Raw genomic sequence first — 15,190 nt, 5'->3', positions numbered from 1 at the left:
TTATATTTATATTTATATTTTTGTGATGCTGCCCCCGTCCACAGCAGTACATTACTTTGCTCTCATGCTGGTACTCCGCCTGTCGACCGCCGTCTACACCGGTTATGGATAACAACCTCATACAACTCTATTTCAAAACACCCGAACAATCCCTTTTTACTCTCCGCCTCAGAACAAAACATGTTTGCACCTGGAGGATTGTTTGGTCTAGAACTGGGCTCCTCTCATGTTTGCATAATGGACCCACAGTGTACAGACCTGCTTGAGCTGTATTTTTGTAAACATCTGAAACACATGACACAGAGCGACTCCCAGTTCACGTCCCGTTTTCCATCATGGAATTGACTGTATCATGTCATCGTATCGATCCTGTAATTGATTCTGTGAAGACGAGGGCACTGGCAACATACTCTGTCATCCCTCAGTGCCAGCAGCGCTCTTGTTTAATTGCAGGCTAAGGCGCTGGTTTTTCTTGTTGCCTTTGAAAAGCCTCATTGATTTTTATACCACCCTTCATCCTTGCTCGGCTCCGTTTTAACAGTAAATCCCTGGTGTCGAAGTTGCCCAGAATGTAAAAGTGTGAAATCTGTCGGTGCTTTTCACGAGGCTTCCAGGTGCTGTTCATACACGGCAACTCTGATGGTGAAAAAGGCCGGCTTCTGTGCTTTAAACTGAGGAAGGGAGAAGAGAGGCTGAGCTACATCGTGCCAGTCCCTGTCTCCTATGAGACCAGTTGAACGTGAGGTTGTGTTGGAAGGTCAAAGTTCATCACTCTGCCTGTTTGGATTGTTTTGGGTTAAAATCTTAGGAGAAAAGATTTAACTCCAGTTTTGCAGTATTTTTCTGTTCAACCGGCAAATCAGTTTAATTTACTTTTGTTTATGATGTGTCTGAATTTATGGCTCCTGGAGAAGAAATACATTATACTTTGACAATACGTTGCATCTATTAAACTGACGCCAGTAATCCAAACAGGAATTGTAATAGATTTTGTCAGCCTATAAACTGCAGTTTAGAAATAGATATATCCAGTGCGTTAGGGGTCTATATAGAACAAAAATATCCTAAATTTAATTTGATTTGCATTAATTTGAGAAGCAGCTTATCCAACATGAACTTGCCTTGAATTAGAAATAGGTTCTCATCATGTCCCTGGGATTGCAGCCAATTTATTGGATTCAGTTTTTTCTCTCTCTCTCTGAGGCTCAGGGAGGAGGATGATCTCAAAATGTTATCACATGACACCACGTGATTGATGGACCATTAAAATGTCAGCCAGATGTACTTAAAACCACAGCTTTTAGGTTGATAAATTACAGCACAAATGGATACATAAAGCTGTTAGAAACAAATATTCCCATCTAGAGCTATTCTGCAGTCAGAAAGTAATGGATTTTCTATCTGCTCGTCTCTGTATCTTTCTGCACATTTTCCCCTCTCCCAGTGTCTCACGACCACTGCAGTCATGTAATTACAATGGTACAGGTAGGAGTGTTCATATTTCATCTGCTGCATTCACGATAACATCTCATAATCCGAAAGCGTTGCAAAATTGGTATCTCGTTGCTCATGCATTATGAATGAGTCACTGATTGCTTTTTTGCATAGATTAGCAATCATTTCACAGAAATCGTTCGTATAAAAATGTGCCAGGAGGGTTCTATCTCTTTTTCTGAAGAGTCGAGGTGACACATCCCGTCGCTTCTTAAGATAAGGCGGATCAGGTGATACCACTTTTCCCCCTTGCCCCTCTGCTCCTTCTTTTGCTCTCTGATTTATTTCTCTATGCATATCATCATGGGGTCGGGGATAAGTGTAATTTTCAGCCCACTTTGCAACTGATTGCTCACTTAGTGAATATATTCAGCATCTGCAGTGTTATTGTGTTTAGAGCCAAGTGGCTAAGTACCATTGAGATTCTTTGGCATCAAAGTAAACATTTGCTGACTCCAGAAGGGCACCGAGAGAATCAAATCTTCTCCAAAGCTCTGAGATTGTGCTCCCTGCGTATGGATTTCAGTGACCTCTGGTTGTCCCGACTTGAAGCCTCAGATTGGCATAACACATAAGGGGCTCATATGGTCTAGTGGTTAGGAAAATAGGCAGGTGACCAGGTCCCAGCTGAAGTTTACATACCACTTTTTGTTTCCTGGCAGGCAAATAACCAGTTTCACGTGTTCTACGTCACCCAGTGAAATGTCAAGTCAAATGTATTTCACAGGGCATGTAAAGAGTTTTATAAACAGTGTGAGCCGTGCTATGATTGCTTTAATGTTGCTGAGAGGAGTGTGCAGACAGAGTTAAACTTAAAAAGGACTCCGACATAAAAGCTTTGTTGGAAATTTTAATTAAAGCTTTTCTTTGAACTTGGATTCCAGCACTGCCTTGCTGCCGATTGAATAACGAAGTAAAAGTGTCAACAGCAGGAGGTGTGTGTGGACGTTTGGATGCCTGCGTTGCGTCTCCCATCGTAACCCCTGGCCTTTGCCCCCCCCCTCCCCTCCCCCGCATGGGCAGACTCTCAGCCAAGGCCCTGTGGAGGTTGGTGCCCTCTGCCTGACAGCCTGTCACTGTGCTATGGTGGTGATTTTTTTTCTGCAGGAGATGGTGTCTGATTGGGAGCAGTGTGTGAATAGCCCTGTCACACTCGATAAGCCAGCAAGACGACCTGTGACGGGGACATATGGCATGTTTGACAGGGAGAGAGGGTGCGAATCGCACTGAATGATAAAATGGTGTTTTTCCCCCTTCGGCAATGTCATGCTTTCAGGCAAGCGTGTGGACCATCGCTCACTCAAGCGGCTGACTCCGGCCTCCTTGTGACATCTCCTTCAAGGTCCTGGGTTTCTCTGCCTCGCGCCTGGCTAATTCTGACACTGCAAGCCGATGCTGCTCGCAGCTGCTCCGTTAGCTTGTCGATGTTGGGAACATAATTGGATATCAGTTTAGTTTAGTGATGCAGACTGGGATATTCATTGTAAGAGCCCGTTTGTCAGAACTCCTTTTAAAGCTCAGCGGTGTTGCAGCCCTTCATCCCGGCTCTTTTCAGACTGTCACACGCCTCACACTGTTGATTAATACACACAGAGTCTCATCAGACGACTGCAATTGATGGGTTCAGCCTCCTCAGGACCCTGGTTTATTTAAAGGGCCATGGACACATGAAGAAAGGAGAAGAAAACGAAAGGAGGAGGAAGACAAACAGGCTTGGATCTAAGTGTGTCGGGGAAATAATTGAGTTGAACTGCACGCCTCTCATCCTTACTGTCAGCTGGGTCTTGACTTCTGGTGTTGCAGCCTCAACTTTTATCCTTTCAAGTGTCACATTGTCTGTGTTTGTGGCCGTGACAGACAGCCCAGGTGTCACACTCAGGCTTCAGTGCACCATCGGGCACCTCTGCTCTGGTCCCCAGTGGCTCACAGTCAGAGAGACAGCACAGTCCAATAACCCCTCTGCAACCCAGCATGTCTCGCTCCCCGGGGACTCCCCATGTGGAGTTTACTCTCTGTCCATTGGGCCAGAACTTAGAAACTCTGACAACGGTCACATGATCCTGCTTTCACTCTGAATGCTAATTATAACACTCCAACTGTTACAGTGCAACTGCCATTATTGTGACTATTTCTGCTGCCTCTTAGAAACGTTTTGGAAGCCAAAGATCTCCTCATCTAGTGTAGATCACTGTGGCTGTGCAGTATTTAGTCTGATCATGTTATCGATCTACAAATTTCAGTTGGCCAAAATGATTGAGTCAGTATAAAGTTTTAAAAGGGGCCTCATGTAACCTGTAATCTGTATGGCGGTAAGTCATTACGTGCATTTATTCAGTTACTCCAGTAAATAACAACTTTACTTTCCATTTTCTGCTACGCTGCACTTCTACGCCACTACATTTCAGAGGGAAATGTTTTTCATTTTTTACTCTATTACATTCATTTTAACAACCGTAGTTACTAGTTCATTTGCAGATAAACATTTTACACACAAGATATATGATCATCTTATAAAATAGGATCCTTTACTGTAGATAAAACCACCCAACAGTTCATAAAGTAGTTACAATTTGTTTAAAACATCAAAATGCTGCTCACACCTTGACTTGATGTATCGGAAATAATAGCGTTGTATAATAATAGAACACTTCACAAGAACTTTTGATATTTTAAGTTCGTTTTGCAGTAAAATTCAAGGGATTAGTTTTACTTGTAAACAATCTGAATGCTTCCTTCACCACTGATGGTGGAATCATGAGATATTGCATACATTTACTACATGTACCATAGCAGAAAATATGTCTCTTAATATTGTGGTTTTAATTCAATTTTTCAGCCCTTGAGTCAAATGGGACAAAACCCATAATTTGTTGTTGATCTTGTTGTCACTGAACTTGGGTTTGTGACTTCATAACATAGTAATAATCAGTAATAGTCATTTTGACCTTTTGATTATTTATTTGAAATAATTCTACTCCACAGTTAAATGAGTCTGGCTGCCTGTGTGTGTGTTTGCGTATGTTTAGAGGGGGTTGTGTAATTCAGTCTCAGTGTGGCTTCAGTTCTTGTAAATCCATAAATTGTGTTGACATTTTCCAATTTCTCAGAGCTGCCGTCTCTGACTGTGTGAGCACTTTGTGACAGCTGCTGTTCCACTGGACACAGTTTCAAGCTGAGCAGTGATAGGCCAGGACCTTCGCTCATTGACCCCGCATCAGGTTTTTTTTGTTCTGGATTCCATCAATAAGGCTTGAGTGGCAGGCCATCTTCTCATTCAGCCGCTCCGTCGAATGCTAAAGCAGACTCGGCCTTGCAGTGAGATATGACCTCAGTGCTGCAATCGTCCTGCTGCACAGTGCCATCAGGAGACAAGTCGGGGGTTTCATCATCCGCTGCCCATTAGTGCTTCGATGATTGTTTGTTAATCAGCTGGTAGGGTGCTTGGTCGTCAGAGAAACTTAAGTCAAGCAGCCGTTTTTGAGGATATTGTCATGTTTTATTACCTGCATTTTCCTTGAAGATTATAGGGATAGCTGGCACTACAACAGTATTCATAAATATGCATCAGGCTTTGTTAAACACTAGAAACACCAAAGTGTCCATTTTGCATGATTGCATTCACTTAAAGTAGGATAATATTGTGGAGGGAGCCATTCAACTCTTTGATTAGACAACAACATCAGTGAGTGTTGTGAATTCCTTAATTTTTTTTCTTTAGGAAAGAAAATATAAAACTTTAGGATGCAGCAAATATCAAAGTGTAAATCAGCGTGGAGGATTTCTACGATGTAGTGTATTCAGATAGAAAATGAGCATCATGTTAGATATAGCACATTTTTAAATGGATTACATTTAAATGCCATACTTGATGTCTCAGTTTCAGTCTCAGCTTTGCAGTTAAATTTATTCATTTTTAAGGAAGTGATAATGAATTTGCAGTTCAAGCGATTATTACTGATTTCTGTTTAAGCAGAACATAATTCAACTCTTGCTGAAGACATTTTAAAACATCCTGTCTTTACCAATCATGTATAACATCCATATCCAGTGATTATTCCTCTCTGCCTGGACTGCTTTTTATGTACTTGTGATCTTTTCCGTTGGATGTGTTGAAGGGGGAAAAAAACAACCCACAACCACTGAGGATGAACACTGAAGTATTTAGTCCTCATCTGTAGTCATGAGGGCATTGGCACTGATGAGCATGGTCAGGGTCACAGCACTTAACTCTCCAAAGGAGGACCAGTGCTTGTAATCACATAATATGTATGATCTCTCATTCAAGTGGAGCTGACATTCGGCAAAATGGTTTCATAGAGCTGTGAGAGTTTTGCTCTCTGCATGCCCGGTATGATGTGTATATACCCATTATGTAAAGCATGCCAAATGTAGGCTGTAATGCTCAGGTTGGAAGAATGATTGACAAAATATTGACCATTATTCTTAGCACTGCTATGCTGCAGTAGATGTTCAATTTGTCTGTGTTCTGCAGGAGCTGCAGCCCGCTCACCACTGTCTCTCCCTCTCTGTAATTAAGAACAATGTTTTGTGTTAGATTATAGGGGGACCCATCGTGCCATTGAACTGGTCTGCCTGATTAATAAAAGGCAGCTAATTTCAGTGCAGGAAGGCAGCGCTCCAAAATGGCTCCTAATTACACATTAGGAGTGTGAAAGGCTCCTGCTGCTCCGGCCTCAATCCTCCACCCAACCCGCAGCCCCTCCCCAGCTGGGCTGCATGTGCTGGCCCACCAGCACATTAGCGCTGCTCCCAGGAGTGGCTAATTCCAGCCAACCCGTCGGCACAATCAGTGGCAGATGTCAGGAATCGAAGATGATGAATTATGAATATCCCGGAGATGTGGATAGGATACCAGCGTTAAGGGGGGGGGGGGGATTTCCTTTTTTTCTGTGCCATTTTGGGCAACCAAATAAGCAGACAGATTCAGGAGGAGTTTGCAGTGGTTGGAGTGATTGATTTCCATTCGTCATTATAAATGGGGGTCCGACTGAAATTGGATGTTTTAGTGAAGTCGTCAAGGACTTTATGAGTTGGAGGGGGCTGTCTGGGAGTATAGGGACTGTGTCTGACTGTGATAGTGGTAATGACTTCCTCTTCTCTCTCCCCTGGGTGGTCAACTCAAGGGCTCAGGCAGCTGGGAATGATGTCCCGGAGAGGGCAACATGAACCTCTCAGCGCACAGCATTTGCATGGCGACATGATTACAGCAGAAAATGGAGGATGTGTGGTGAGGGTCGGGTCGGGCCGGGGATGGAAGGTGGTGACAGTAACAGCTGCAGAGAAGAGGGCAGGAAATGGAGAGCAGTTGTTTTTGTTGCCATTGAGCCACATCCACAGAGGCATGATGGGGATGTTTTGATGAAAAAGAACCAATATCTCTGCACCAGCGTATAATAAAACTGTTTTTTGATGCAATTACATTTCCAAAACCTGCAGTCTTAATTTCTGCTTATTAAAACTCAGTTTAAATAGAGATTGAGTTCAGCTGAGCTTAGCTGTAATATATTGTTATCCAGCACAAGAATAAATATATGGTTTTTAAACTTGAGGCAGGTGCCTGACCTTTGAACATACCCTTTTTCTTGTGAATGGAGGGGAAGCAGTGGACACTATCAGCTGTATCCGGGGACCTTGAGACACGCTGATGGAATCGGATTCCTTGTCAAAACAGATGTCAAACTGATGCTGTGGTCTATTACTGACCGACCAGCCGACCGATGAGCCGGCTGCCGATATGTGAACCTACACCTGGACATCTGTGGGGGGTCACACCGGCGGTGAGGGTCGAGCCTGGGGCAGGCTGCCAGGCCAGACTTCACCTTGCCACTTCCAATGAGCCCACAGTACATTTCCTCTGCCTTCCTGCCATTCATCACCACACCAAGACAGGCAAATTCATCTGAGCAGGAACGAGAGGCTAATCCTCTATATCTGAGACAGTGATAGACTTGCTGCTCCACAGGACCAATGAAATTAGGCTAAAACTGCTGTGGGGGTTCACAGGAAATTGGCCTTGCCAATCATGCGCAGCAACTCAATGTTCTACCACAAGCCTCAAATTTAATGTCAATCTAGCCTGCATCTGTTCACTTACACTGCTCTATTTTCATAATGCAAATGTACCCATATCTGACTTTGATTGCCCTCTCACTAAGAAGTTGCTGCTTTAATGTGATGTGCAGATTAATGTAGAAAGATGTTTGGAATCCATAATTCGGGACATCAGAGGAAAACGGTAGCCCTATGTCCATACTAGAGGATCAAGTATATAACATTTTAGATCTCTCCAGCGCTCTGTATGGCTGTGTCGATGTAATTTCAACCCATTTTCCTGACGAGTGCCTCTGTTCTGACGCCCACACAGCTTCTCATAATCGCAGCGGTCAGCATTTAAGTGGGCCCTCCACCAGCAACTCAGCAATATTGAAAAGTGAAAATCTATTCATCAACATGTTTTTCCGTTAACTACATCTGAATGCAGAGTGGAATCCCCAATAGGGTTGAGTCATTACTTTCAGTAAAATAACTCCATTAAATAAGAGCGAACACAAAGCTGTCCCCCACACGCAGCCTCTACTTTCCCCCCCGAGCTGCAGTCCCTCCTGCTGTCACCTAGAGCCCTGGGATCAGAAACACTAATACTGTCTGCCAGTTCAGTTCTACATAGATTTGTGAGGAGACCAGGGGTGATCATTTCTCCCACTCCCCCCCACCTTTTTTTTTTTTTTCCCCTCAGGTGACACTCTGAAATATATTTTGTGTGCCCTTTCACTTCAGACGAGCTCAGTGTGGAGGAAGCCCAGAGGAGACTAATGAGAGAGCGCAGGGGTATGGCTCCGTCTGCCTCCATGCCTCATTTTTCTTGATTTCAGCCGCTCCAGTGTCGGCATGGGCTCCTGCTGGTCAGGTGATGGCGGTGCCAGCTGGTGCATCCAGCTCGGACGGACAGCGATTCATTTCCCCCAGCTGGTGATTTATGGCACGGCAAAGCAGAGAGAAGCTGGTGTGCATGGCACCAGGCCGCCTGAGTTAGTGCACTGTCCGGCCCCGTCATGCTTTACCACACAGCGGGCTGGACTGCCTAATTTACGCTGGCAGACAGTCACATATATCACACCCCGTCTGGCCAATGAAGATTGGTGGTGTTTGAAAGGGTCTGTACACACAGTCGATTTTACCCACATGTTACTCCCTGCCCAGCATTGCACCGAGGAACATTGTTTTTCTTTTCCTCTCCTTCTTTGTCTATTTGATCTTTCATGCTTCATTTCTGCACCTCTTTTTGTTCTCTCTCTCATCTCTATCTTTCTCCATTGCCCCCTCTCTCAGTGTGTGGACGTAATGTGAAGTGACTGTGTTGGAGGGAGGCCCTCTCTCACTGGACCAGCTCCTGAGGACTGTGCCCTTCTGTTCAGGAAAACTGGGGGAGGTCACAGTAGGTAGCTCCCTCGAGCCATAGCGTATTAATGCCTGGGCTGACCTCGGTGATAAGAGGGAAGCTTCGGGCGCATGTTTGATTCATGAGTCCATCCTCAGTGGGCCCTGGGGGGCTTTTTCCACTGCTGTCCTTTTACTGGCAGGGTGGAGCGTTGCTGCAGGGGAGATCAGTCCTGTCTGTCACAGAGAGGTTGGGGTGTGATAAAGGCACAGGGCAGGGAGTGGGCCAGAGCACACAGATCGGCCCCTGTGTATCGGACACAAGCAATGACTTAATGGTGGGCGGTGATGCGACAGCCAAGTGTTGAGGGACATTAGAACGGATATCGGTGATGGGGCCTGACATCATGAGCACCCCACCTGCCTGGAGGAGGGTTTGTTGAGGAGTGGGGTGGGAAAGTGAGTTGAAGGGCGCTTAGCAGTTCCACTTCTTTTAGCCTTTTTTTTGTTGCTGTTCCTTATTTTACATTTTCTGCCATTTCAAAAATATTGGACTTGTCTGAGGGCTGGCAGAAAGGAGTGAGATGGCTCAGATGGGGTGGAAGACGGGGTTTGTGGGAGTAAGCCGACACAGTTTCAGTTCCAGCACATATCTCCAAATGACATCCTCTGGAGTTTGGTTAGGGATTACTCCTGTCTAATCCTGACAAATGCTGCAGAGTGAGACACATCTCTGACAACAGAGCAACTACTGTACACAGCCTGTGATGACCATGGTGATCGGTTTAAATAAGAGCAGGGTACAGAACGGGCTCTCATGCGCTCACAGTATAAATAGCTGCATGTGCTCTGATGAAAAACAGGAGAATGGCCATAAACAGGATCACAAAGTGTTGTTTATATATAGATTTATATTTTCTTTTACAAATTAAGAGAATATTTTGCTCACTAAATGGTCAGTGAAACATTTAGGTTTAGTGGAATGTGAGTTTTCAGGCCATGGTTGCATGCCTTCATAAGAAATGTTTTTCCAAATGCCCAGATCTGGGTAATTACAGTGCACACACACACAGAGAGGGAGGCACATCCTTGAACAGCAGTATCTTGCCAGACACTTCAGAGCTCCTAATGCCAGCTGTTTGAATGTGGCTATGTAATACATAATCCTGATTTGTGTTCCTTTCAGTCACCAAAAGATCTGTACATGCCTCAAAGAAACTTGTCGAGGCTTTTCAGCGCACATTGCCTTCTCACAATCAAGTCAATGCTTGTCAACGCTACTGCTATCAAAATAGTCACAGTAGGGAGGGGCAATCCATTTTTAACATATCCCATTGCTGTCACCTCCTTGTGCCCGTCACTAATCTTTAAAAGCTATTTGCAGTTTTAATATAGATCTCAAATCCCGTTTCGCTTTCTCTCTTCCACTTGTGCACACACACACACACACACACATATGCACACACACACACACACACACACATATGCACACACACACTCTCATTGTTCTTCTTTTGTGGTTTGATGGAGAGCTGGGTTTGGTGGGTAGAGCGAGCCTTCTCATTCCTCCACGCGTTCCCATGGCCGTGCTTTTGTTTTAGCTAAGCTGGTGCCCCCGGATTAAAGTGAAAATAATCCTTATTTCATTGTTGTTTTTGTTTTGAAAAACCTGCTGAAAAGCGATCTGTTGATTTGTCTCTCATCTTTCACAGATTTAAGTTTAAATTGAACGATGAAAGGGGAATTTGCTGGTAATCTCTGTCTGTGTTTGTGCGTGCTAAGGCAGAGGTAACGTCGACTTCTGTTGATTTTGTTTTGAACACGGTTGAGTGAAGGAGCTCTACAACCTTTTCCAATTTTACAAAGTGTAGTGTTCACACTGTCGGTGTAGTGTGGAGCACATTTGCTGTGAAATGTATGGTGTGTTTAATTCATCCAACCTCTGATTCATATCCACTTGAATTATTGTCTGGCCCTGCAGCCAAGCTACCCATTTGTGTCAGATGGCAGACTAATGGTGATATTAATGAAGTCATTGCTTTAGTCAGAAAATCAATAGTCACTCAAAACAGTCAATGCAAGCGAGTTGGCTTGAATGGTGACCTAGTTCCCATGTAATGACAGCTCCTAACCCATTCTTTATTGTGTGATGCTCACAGCATCTGCTCCCATACTGCCAAACCATCATATTTGTGCAACTAAACACTGTAGAATACAATGTATATAGGGAGAACATTGGGGCAGCTGTAATTTCTTTGTTTGTATGTTGCGATCAACACTGCAAAGCAAAAATGAATTTGCTGATGCTTCACACGACTAGTAATACAAATATCATTCCATATCATTAGCTGTGAACAAATGGCACCAGGACACATCAACCCAGTATTCATTTGGCCACTGAAGGCAAGGGGCCAAGTGGGGCCGGGAGGTTAACCTGGATTTAGCATTAAACAGTGTGGCTGTTATTATTGGGTCTGTAAAGGACCTGGCAGCATTAGAGTTGGAGTGGGGCCACGCAGAGGTCAGCAGGCCTCAGTGATCAACTGAGCAATGAGGAGAAGGTGTGAGGGGGCCTCTATACCAGCTCTGGTTCCTGCTTACAGAAGCAGCCCTGCGCCTCACTGACATCAGTCAAAACTCACGACTGTGTTATTACTGTGTTCTGTTGTGTGCTCTGAGATGAATAGGCTCTGCATTCAGTCCAACAAAGAGCCTTGGCATGCATACAGGAGCAGGAAGTGGGAATTCTAATACTGCTTTATCATCGGCAGTAAAAGAAGACAATACGAGCTGTCCCCTCTGAACTGGTTTAGTGAAGACTCAAATCCCTATCTTCTGTAGAGAGACACTCCCTGCCGGTTATTTCATAGAGAAGACATTTTTTTTCCAAAGTGGTCTTCAATGGCATGAGTGCGCTGCAAGCTTCAGTGACAATCAGTCAGTACTGCTGTAGTAGTGACACGTCTTATGTTATCCCTGGTGTGACCATACAACAGTCACACAAGACAATTATCTCTGTACACTCGTGTAATAATTACTTTGCTGATGATATGTTGTGCTAAATAGTTCTAAATGTCTTTCATCTTTTCTCTTTCCGCATAGTTTTAATGAAAGCAGAAGGGAGTAAAAAAACATATTTTGCCGCTATGTCTAACGGGCTCGTCTGTCACCAACCTGCAGTGTCAATACTCAACATCAACTGAATGTAACTGTGGCCGTAGCAGTTATGCCAGCGTCCCCCGACACCATTCTCTCAACAGGTATTCCCTCTTTTGGTGCTTTGATGACAACAATGGCGATGCTCTTCAAAACGTCTGGCCAAAATCTGCCGTAGGTGTTCAGTTAGGTTAAGATCTGCTCACTGTAAAGGTCAGAGCAATAGGATTCACAATATTTTCATACTTGTCAAACCATTCAGTAACCCATCAAGCTCTGTAAGGAAGATTTTGCAGTTGTTAGGTTTTCTCCCCTTTTTTCATCTTTTTGGGCTTAATTTCACTAGTCTGTTGGTAAAGTGGACTATTTGATGGTAAATTAAATTGATAATCTGCTTTAAATCAACGTACCATCACAACAAACCCTGGCTTGAAAAGTATCAGTGTAAGTTTGATCAAAGATTCATCTGTTAAGCACCGTCACTGGACCTATATAACTGCACCAGCTTGGCTGTAAAACTCAGCTGATAGTTGAAGGAGGTTGGGTGGATATTGATTTTATTATTGACATTAAACAGTCTATCTTGCATTTATATAAACAGTTTATGTTCTAGTCCAGCAACCTCGCTTCCTTACTTTAAATTAGGCAAAGAAACACACGTTAAGGCTTTTCTCTCTATATTATTAGTCTATACTGGGTGAAATACAGTAAACCTTCTTGCTCAAAACTGAAATTGCACTGCAACAATGCTGAGGTTCAAATGCGAAGAGCTTGATAATAATGATTGTTTGTGCACAAAGGGCAATAATCTGTCTGTCGGGCTAACTGAGGAACAGCGACGCGAGTCAGCGTCTCCTCTGTGGGCTGCAGAGCAGATGCAGCTAAAATGCTGTTACCAGAGACAGCCCGGTCCTCGGGCTAAGCTCAAATACCCAAATGCCATCCCCACCCCCTCCCCATCCCCACCCCCTCAACCCCTTCAGCAAAACTTCCACATTTTAATCCAATAGTGTGCATAGAGCTTGGGGAAATGATATTTAGGAGACAATGAGTGCCCTGCAGAGAAAAAGAACGGAGGGGGGATTAGAGTGCCTCTGAAGTGGCTTTGACTCCACTACTGATGGAGAGTAATTAAAGCAACCTACTGTGTTGTCGATGTAGCTAAAGGGTGATAATAATGAAACATCACAGCTCATAGAGCTCCGGCCTGCAGCACCTTACTTTGGCCTGAAGCCCTGATTAGCAGCACACTAACTATGTAGGTTGTTCCTAGACTCATAACTTAATACTCAGACTCACAGCAACACGCTGCTGCTTTCAAATGTTAGGTGATCACAGGCTCCTTTGATGTGTGTCTAAAGAAATTTACATTTTTGATCAGATGGTACATCAAGCAAAAGCACACACTACCTGGCCCCTCCAACTACAACGGAGCTGAGAGGATTAGCAAATGAACGTCAACAACAACAACAATTACATACAAATCTGAGTCTGAGTCTGTGACTCATCCTCATTTCCTGACTCCTCTTATCTTCCTGATAATCTGCAAAGCCCCAAATGCCACTGCCTGCATCTTGAAACATGTCAGCGGGCTCAACAAAGTGTATCTTTCATACAGCATGGAATAAAATGGATGACTGTCTTACACATAGTGTCCAGACTCTGAGCTGTGGTGTCAAACAAACACATGTGCTCTTCTGACTCCTCTCTGTAGGTTACCGAGGGTCACACCAGCTGTGAGTCCTTTGAAATTTTTACCAGAAGCCATAGAAACTTTAAAGCCATCTGACAGACAGCTGGCTGCTGAAGTGACCCTGTATCAGTGTATTATTGGGATAGTAGTGTTTGTTTTTATGTCAGGACATTGAGGCCATCTGGGCGTCATCGTGTGGTTGTCATGTTGGACTTGTTTCAGTATTTATACAAATCAATTTATTGGTCATATTAGATATACAGTTTGGGTTTAGGACAGAAACTTACATGTGAAATTTCTCCTGAAATAATATTAAATGATAATTATACAATATAATTTAATAATTTCCTATGAATGATTTGTGACTGCAACAACAAAGCAGAGGTGTTCGTTGTTCCCTTCTTACTGGCATAAGTAGGAGCCACAAAATTCTGCAACAACATCGTTGGTCGGAACGGCGTTATCGGTTGTAACCGCCATATGAGAGCAGTGCAGCTAACCTGGGCCCATATGCACTAACATGCAATAAAAACACCACGGCCGGCCCGGCTATGTCAACAAAGAATGGAGAAGCTCGGATAACAACACACACAGAGGGAGAGTGACTTCATTCTCTGCTCAGGCATTCTTATTCCACGCTACCTTTACAAAGATAATAGTTGTGTTTAGTGCTTTGTTAATGCTTTGAATGTCTTGTAGAGAACCTTTAAGTCAGCAACATTTATTTTCATTTGAGTTGAGCACAATATTACTATCCCAAGTTTGGAATCCACACAAAATGTTTTCAATACATTTATTCAAATGTATTCATCCTCAGTGGAGTTTTTTCTTCCTCAGACAAAAAATCCTTAAGTTCCATATTCATCAGGATCAAACGCTAATCACATCTGCACTTTTGATTCTCTCCCACCCCCCCCTAAAAATAACATTTAAATTAATAAACCTAAATCACCAAAATCATAGACAATGTAAAAAATGCATTTGCCTCAAGATGAAAGCTTATAATCATAATCACAGGGTTTTTCTTAATTAGCTTGTCCAGTTTTGGACATTTGTTCCATAATTCTGTCTCATTAAATCACAATAGTCTGATCCTTCTACAACTTGTATCTCATTCGTGAGGCTGACAGTAAAGCGTTACAACATCTGAGGAGGTGGAGGCCGCGTTCCCACTTTATTGCACATATATAGTCGTTTTCTAAATGCATCTACTGCACATGTATGAATGGCAGGTTCTATAGAGGCAGACTCAGCCAGTTTAGATTTTCACATGGTTAAAGAGTATCACAGGTGAGAGACAATGGCAAGTTTCACCTAATCTATTTCTGTCAAGATCAACAGTTGCCATCTCATCAAGAGTTGTTTGGTTTGGAGGCTGTTCAGAGTGTATTAAAGCAGAGATCACCGCTACAGACAGAAACAGCTGGGATAATGCTCACTCTGCCCAGA

The sequence above is a fragment of the Anarrhichthys ocellatus genome, unplaced genomic scaffold (genome assembly GCF_004355925.1).
Source record: "Anarrhichthys ocellatus isolate YVR2014 unplaced genomic scaffold, GSC_Weel_1.0 scaffold17, whole genome shotgun sequence".
Taxonomy (NCBI): Eukaryota; Metazoa; Chordata; class Actinopteri; order Perciformes; family Anarhichadidae; genus Anarrhichthys; species Anarrhichthys ocellatus.
The sequence above is the reverse complement of the archived record's forward strand: the minus strand, read 5'-3'. Positions refer to the sequence as shown.